We start from the raw sequence: 6,578 nt of genomic DNA, 5'->3' as shown, positions 1-6,578 counted from the left end.
GTTGGCCTCGCCGCCGCCGGAGCTCCTCCGACGAGCGGCCTCGCGCGCGGCCTCTTCATGCCGCCGCGAATGACCTCGGCGGCGGGTGGCGTCACGCCGGCGCCGGCCCGAGCCGCCGCCCCCTCCTCCTCAAAGCTCCCCAATGCGCGCGCGGCTAAAGAAGGGCAAGACATCGGCGAAGAAAAACAAGGCGGCGGACGGCTCCGGCACCTCCAAGGCGAAGAGGAAGAAGCTTGCGGGGCGTGCGACGGGCGCGGCGGCTGCCGAAGTGCCGGCAAGCTCACTCGTTGAGCCGGCGGCCGGCGCGCACAACATGTTCGACGAAATGCCTCCAAGGTAAAAAAATTCTAACTTTTCATTTTTTTTGTTCTTTTTTGAATGCATTCGTCACATATAGATAGCTTATTTGCATTGTGCAAAAAAATTTGTAGTCTCAATGATGATGCATACATGTCAACGATGGGTGTTGGCTCCAACAATTCGCATTGGTCTCAAACCAATGACATGCATTTTGAAGACCATGAGTTCGAGGTGGACGAGGAGGGTGAGGGCATTGTCGGCGCACCGAAAGGAAGAGCGGGCAATTACACCAACACCGATGACATCTTACTATGCAATACTTGGTTGCAAGTGTCGAGGGATCCATCCATTGGAGGCGATCAAAGTAGAGATGCTTATTGGAACCGGATGAAGGAACACTTTGATGCTCGCAACATGAGTGGAATTGACCGCTCCAACCGATCACTTAGGTCCCGATGGTTGACAATCAACTCGGATTATTAAAAGTGGGCGGCTTGTCAAAAGACGGTTGACAAGTTGAACCCAAGTGGCACAAATGAGGACGATAGAGTAAGTGCCATTTCATCTTACATGTTGGTGCTAAACTTGCTTTGTTTTGCTTGTTGTTGGTGCTAACTTGCTTTCTTTTCATGTAGTTCAACATTGCGCAAAATTTGTTCAAAGAAGAGGAGAGGAAAACCAAGAAGGAGAAGATCAAGAAAGGAAGGGTCTTTACTTTGCCTCATTGCTATGATGTGTTGAAGGATGATGAGAAATGGAAGAAGCGTGAAGATTTGGATGATTTGCATTTGAGCGACAAACGGAAGCGAACAATTAAGTTGCATGATGATGATGATGAGGATGATGCATCCAGTGATGACGGCAAGAGAAGTCCTACACCCAACTCGGTTTCTTACTCGAAGCCAAAGCGACCAGATGGGTGCAACAAAGACCAAACCCAAAAGAAGAAGAGGAAAGGAGATGATGAGCTCAAACATGCTATGGAAGCTATTGTGAAGCCAAGAAAAGAAGCCAACGAGGTGAGGAAAATGGCAAGGACCCAAGATGCCGCGGCTGAGGAGAGGAGGTTGGCGGCCGAGGAGAGGAGGGTGGCGGCCGAGGAGAGAAAGGTGGCTTTGGAGGAGAGGAAGGTGAGCAATGAGGAGCGAACTAGGTTGTTGGAATGGGAGAAGCACTTGTTCTTCTTGGACACAACTAACCTCAATGCGATGCAAAAGGAGTATGTCAATCTTGCCCAACAAGAAGTCTTGATCCAAAAAAGAGCCATGGTTTCGTGCAATGGGTGGCAGTGGCATCGGCGCCATGGGTGGCGGTGGCCTCGGCGCCATGGGTGGCGGTTGCATCGGCGCCATGGGTGGCGGTGGCCTCGGCGCCATGGGTGGCGGTGGCCTTGGCGCCATGGGTGCCATGGGTGGCTTCGGAGGTACCGTGGGCGGTTTAGGTGCAATGGGAGGCATGGCTGGCTTTGGAGCACCCCCCGACGCTATGGCCACGATGGGAGGCATGAGTTTTGCTTCTCTCATGGGAGGCATGGGTGCACCTCCGGCCGCCATGGGCGGAATGTCTTTCGATGAGCCTCCTCGCACACATTCCCATAAAGATGCCGTTGAAGATCTTGCCAACACCGTCGGAGCTTCACGTGATGCGGTGCGCGAGAGGGAGAAAGATTCATCTTCGGAGGCGGAAGAATCGTCTTCCGAAGATGAGGACGAGGACGAAGACGAGGAATAATGTGTCTTTCCTTTGTGTATTGAACTTGATTTGCATTTTGAACTTGGTTGGATGAACTTGTGGGCATGATTTTAAACTTGTGGGCATGAACTTCATCAACTTGTTTGTGTGAAATTTTTATTGTGTTAAAAATGTTCATCATTTTGTGTTGAAAAATGCCATATGCAATGCACCGACGGGTCGCACACGCTGCATTTTGGCGCGCTGCTGGAGCGACGCGCGCGCGCTGCATTTTAGCGCAGCCGTTGGAGCCACCGCTGCCGGACGCGCCAAATCAGGCGAACAGCATGCGGCAAATGCCTTTTTTGGAGATGCTCTTATACCACATATGAAACGCCAAAGCCAATGGCGTTGCCAAGTAGGTAAGAAACGCCAAAGAGGTTGGCGTTTCCATGTAAGAAGAAACGTGAGATACCTTGGCGTTCTCATGTGGAGTAGCAACGCTAGCTAGCTTGGCGTTTCTATATGAAGCAGAAATGTCGCGGTCTGTGACGTTTTTAAAAAGGTCAGATTGTGAAATACTGTCGTGTCAAGTTTAGTTTGTAACAATAATCGTCGAGAAGGTCAGAATAGTAATTTCGGCCGGGACTAATCAAGTCTGAGTCAGTCCCGAAAAAAGAATGCTGGGCATATCAGTCAGCCCACCTTTCACCTGAGTCGTCGGAGGCTGGTCTTACAAAAAGCTAACAGTCCATGGCTGCTAGCCTGCTACGGCGTCAAAACATAAAGTCAATGCCGTCGACGGTCTTTCCGTCTTTCAGCGACCAGACCAGCATAAAAACTCACTTGACGACCTAAGACGTACTCTGGAAAAGGAACACCACAGAGCGCGTAAGTGTTGGTGCCTGGTAGTATCACGATGAGAGCGCTCCCGATCCTTGCCAGCTCGGCTTTCCTCCTGGTGATCACCACCACGGCGACCTTGCCTTGTGTTGCTCTCGCGGTAAGCGATGATGATCAGCACAGGAGGAACATCCTGTGGCGCCGCGGGTCCATCGCCGTGGGGGACGACGCTCTGGTGTCCCCGAGCGGCGACTTCTCGTGCGGCTTCCACCGCGTCGCCACCAATGCGTATGTGTTCGCCGTCTGGTTCACCGCATCGGCCGACCCGCCCACCCTCGCGTGGGCCGCCAACCGCGACGCCCCCGTGAACGGCATGTGCTCCCGCGCCGAGCTGCTCAGGGACGGGTCACTGGTGCTGCGGGATTTCGACGGGCTTGCCGCGTGGAGCACCAACACCAGCGGCACCGGCGCCGACCGTGCGCAGCTGCTCGACACGGGCAACCTCGTTGTGTCCGACGCCGCCGGCCGCACCCTGTGGCAGAGCTTCGACTGGCCCACCGACACGCTCCTCCCCGGGCAGTTCATCACGCGGCACGCCCGCCTCGTGTCGGCAAAGGCGAGGGCCTCCACGTACTCCGGTTACTACAGCTTCTACTTCGACAACTTCAACATCCTCAACCTCATGTACGACGGCCCGGAGATCAACATGAACTACTGGCCGGACCCCTTCAAGACGTGGGTGGTCAACAAGAGGATGGCCTTCAACAGCAGCCGGCTTGGCAGCCTCGACGATCGCGGCCGCTTCTCGGCGAGCGACAATCTGCGGTTCGCCGCCTCCGACATGGGCGCCGCTGGGCACGTCATGCGGCGGCTGACGCTGGACTACGACGGGAACCTCCGGGCTTACAGCCTTGACGTCGCTGGCGGCGGGGTCTGGCACGCCACGTGGGCGGCGCTCCTGCGGCAGTGCGGCGTGCACGGGATATGCGGCCGCTACGGCGTGTGCGCGTACGGGCTGGCCGGCCCGGCATGCGCGTGCCCCGGTGACTGGAGCAAAGGCTGTCGGCGCTTGTTCGACGTCCGGTGCGGCGAGGACGTGTACTTCGCCGAGCTGCCGAACGTGGACTACTGGGGGTTCGACTACACGTTCGCCGAGAAGATCAGCATCGACGCGTGCCGGCAGATGTGCCTCGACGACTGCAACTGCGAGGCGTTTGGCTACAAGAAGGGAGGAAGCGGCAAGTGCTACACCAAGATCTCCCTGTGGAACGGCCGAGGCCCGGAACCCAAGCAGTTCATCTACTTCAAGGTCCCTAAACGCGTCGAGAAGAAGCTCAACCTGTCGTCTGTATTGCGCTTGCGCTTCGATGGCCATGACTGCAGCACCACGCAAGAACGAAACGCCAGCGTCGTCTACTCGCCCTCCCGTCACCTAAAGAATATCAGCGGCGGCAAGATAAAGTTCGTCTACTTCTACGGTTTCCTCGGGGCATTGTTCGTCGTGGAAGCCGTCGTCATCATCGCCGGGTATCTGTTCATCTTCCGAGGCGAGCCGGCCGCAGCGCGACGAGTCGACGACGATGGCTATAGCTTGGTGATGAGCCACTTCAGGAAGTTCGCGTACGACGAACTCTACAATGCCACCTGCAATTTTGGTGAGGAGCTCTGGAGGGGAGCATCCGGGGCGGTGTACAAGGGCGTGTTGGACGACGGCCGGGACGTGGCCGTGACGCGGCTGGTGGAGGTGACGACGCTGCAGGCCGAGGAGGTTTTCCGGTCGGAGCTGAGCGTCATCGGGCGGATCAACCACATGAATTTGGTCCGTATATAGTGCTTCTGCTGCGAGCGTTCACACAGGCTCCTCGTCTCCGAGTACGCCGAGAACGGCTCGCTGGCCAGGGCCCTCTTTGACGGGGATGGCGGTGAGCAGGTCGTGCTGGGGTGGCAATCGAGGTACAAGATCGCCGTCGGCGTCGCCAAGGGGCTGGCCTACCTGCACCACGAGTGCCTCGAGTGGATCCTGCACTGCGACATGAAGCCCGAGAACGTTCTGCTGGACGCTGACCTGGAGCCCAAGATCACCGGCTTCGGCCTGGTGAAGCTGCTTCGCCGGCAAGAGGACGCGTGCGACAAAGCGCCGTCCCGTGTGATGGGGGCAAGTGGGCACGTCGCGCCGGAGTGGGCGCTGAGCGTCCCTATCACCGGGAAGGCCGACGTGTACAGCTTTGGCATCGTGCTTCTGGAGCTGCTCCGTGGGCAGAGGTTCAGCGAGTGGACGGCGTTGCAGGGGGTGCCCGGAGATGACGAGGAGGCACCCGTGGATTTACGGGAGATCGTAGCGTGGTTTAAGGACAAGACGCTGGAGTGCCAATGTGAGGGGTTGGCGCCGGCGCCGTGGCTGGAGGAGTTCGTGGATGCGCGGTTGCTCGGTGACTTCAACCGCTCGCAGGCGACGGTGATGCTGGAGGTGGCTGTCTCGTGCGTAGAGGATGATCCCAGCAGGAGGCCGAGCATGAAGGCCGTCGCGCAGAAGCTTCTCTGGTCGCAGGATGTAGTAGGGTCGGCGTCCTTTCTCCATGCGGATGATGTGTGTCACGACCAAAGTTCTAAATGGTATAGCGTGCTATAGCGGTGCTGTAGCAAGCTATTTAAAATGTTTGCTCATGTGTTTGAACCAAAAAACCATAGTGCAGGACTTCTTCTAAACACTATAGCATGCTTCGGCTATAGCGGGCTATTTAAAACCATGGTATGTACGGGAAAAATTCTGTACACCGAGTGTTTCGATCTTTGGCGAGGTCCTTTCCCTGGACTCTCGGTAAATAGTGTCTCTGCCGAGTAGAACACGAAAACACTTAGCAAAGACTGAACTCGATAACGTAGAGTCTTTGCTGAGAACTCGGTGACAAACACCGGAAAGTAAGCACATGACACTCGGCAAACATATCCTTCACCTCTGTAATTGACGGCTTTGTGTTTTGTCGAGTGTCATCTAAGGATTCTCCGCAAATATTTGTAATTCTTTTCCTAAATGTCGAAAGTGTTTGCCGAGTACTAAAAAATTCATTCTTTATACGTTAAGTTGGATTTCAGATGTATATCATTTATTATATGAAACCAAAAAGAAGAAATGACAAGAAAGTTGTATATAGATGGAGGAATAAATTATGATGTGGAAAACAAGGCAGGGGTTCAAATCCTGTCATCCCTACCTATTACTTCTCCTATAGGCAGTGACGAGGGATCAATTGAGATCGATTCAAATTGGACAAAATTTAGAGTTTCATTTTTCTATGTGCATGCGGTAGGAAAATCATCCTTTTCTGTATTGCTTTATCTCCTGGAAAGCGCTCAAGAGTTGGGGGCATATCTTTAGCTCGAGCAGCATCCGCTCCCAAAATGTGAGTTAAGCTTTAAAAAAAGAAGAAGAGCTATGAGTGAAACAACTTCTTCTATTCCTTGTTGGCCTCCAGCTCATTCTGTCCCTCAATCCTCTTCTCTGCCCTTTTTTACTATTATGCATGGCATGCCCCCTGTTCGTATCTTAACCGGGCAACCTTCTCTTGCAAACAATCCCTTCGTCGCTAACACCGGTAATGCTCCATCCCTTTATTATTATTATTAAATAAGAGAATATAAAAAGTAAAGAGGAGAAGACATAACCAGAAAAATTGTGAGAAATAAGTTAATTTAGCAAGTTGAGGCATTTCGATTTGGATTTCAAATAAGAAAGAAAAAAAGACTCCGAACCGTACTTTTGCTAT

At 53.9% G+C, this 6,578-nt stretch overlaps 1 pseudogene; it reads left to right on the top strand.

The window, feature by feature from the left end:
- Positions 1 to 2,890: 2,890 nt before the first annotated feature.
- LOC119333641 lies at positions 2,891 to 5,443 on the top strand (annotated as a pseudogene).
- The last annotated feature ends 1,135 nt before the right edge of the window (positions 5,444 to 6,578 follow it).

The sequence above is a fragment of the Triticum dicoccoides genome, chromosome 7A (genome assembly GCF_002162155.2).
Source record: "Triticum dicoccoides isolate Atlit2015 ecotype Zavitan chromosome 7A, WEW_v2.0, whole genome shotgun sequence".
Taxonomy (NCBI): Eukaryota; Viridiplantae; Streptophyta; class Magnoliopsida; order Poales; family Poaceae; genus Triticum; species Triticum dicoccoides.
The sequence above is the reverse complement of the archived record's forward strand: the minus strand, read 5'-3'. Positions and strand labels throughout refer to the sequence as shown.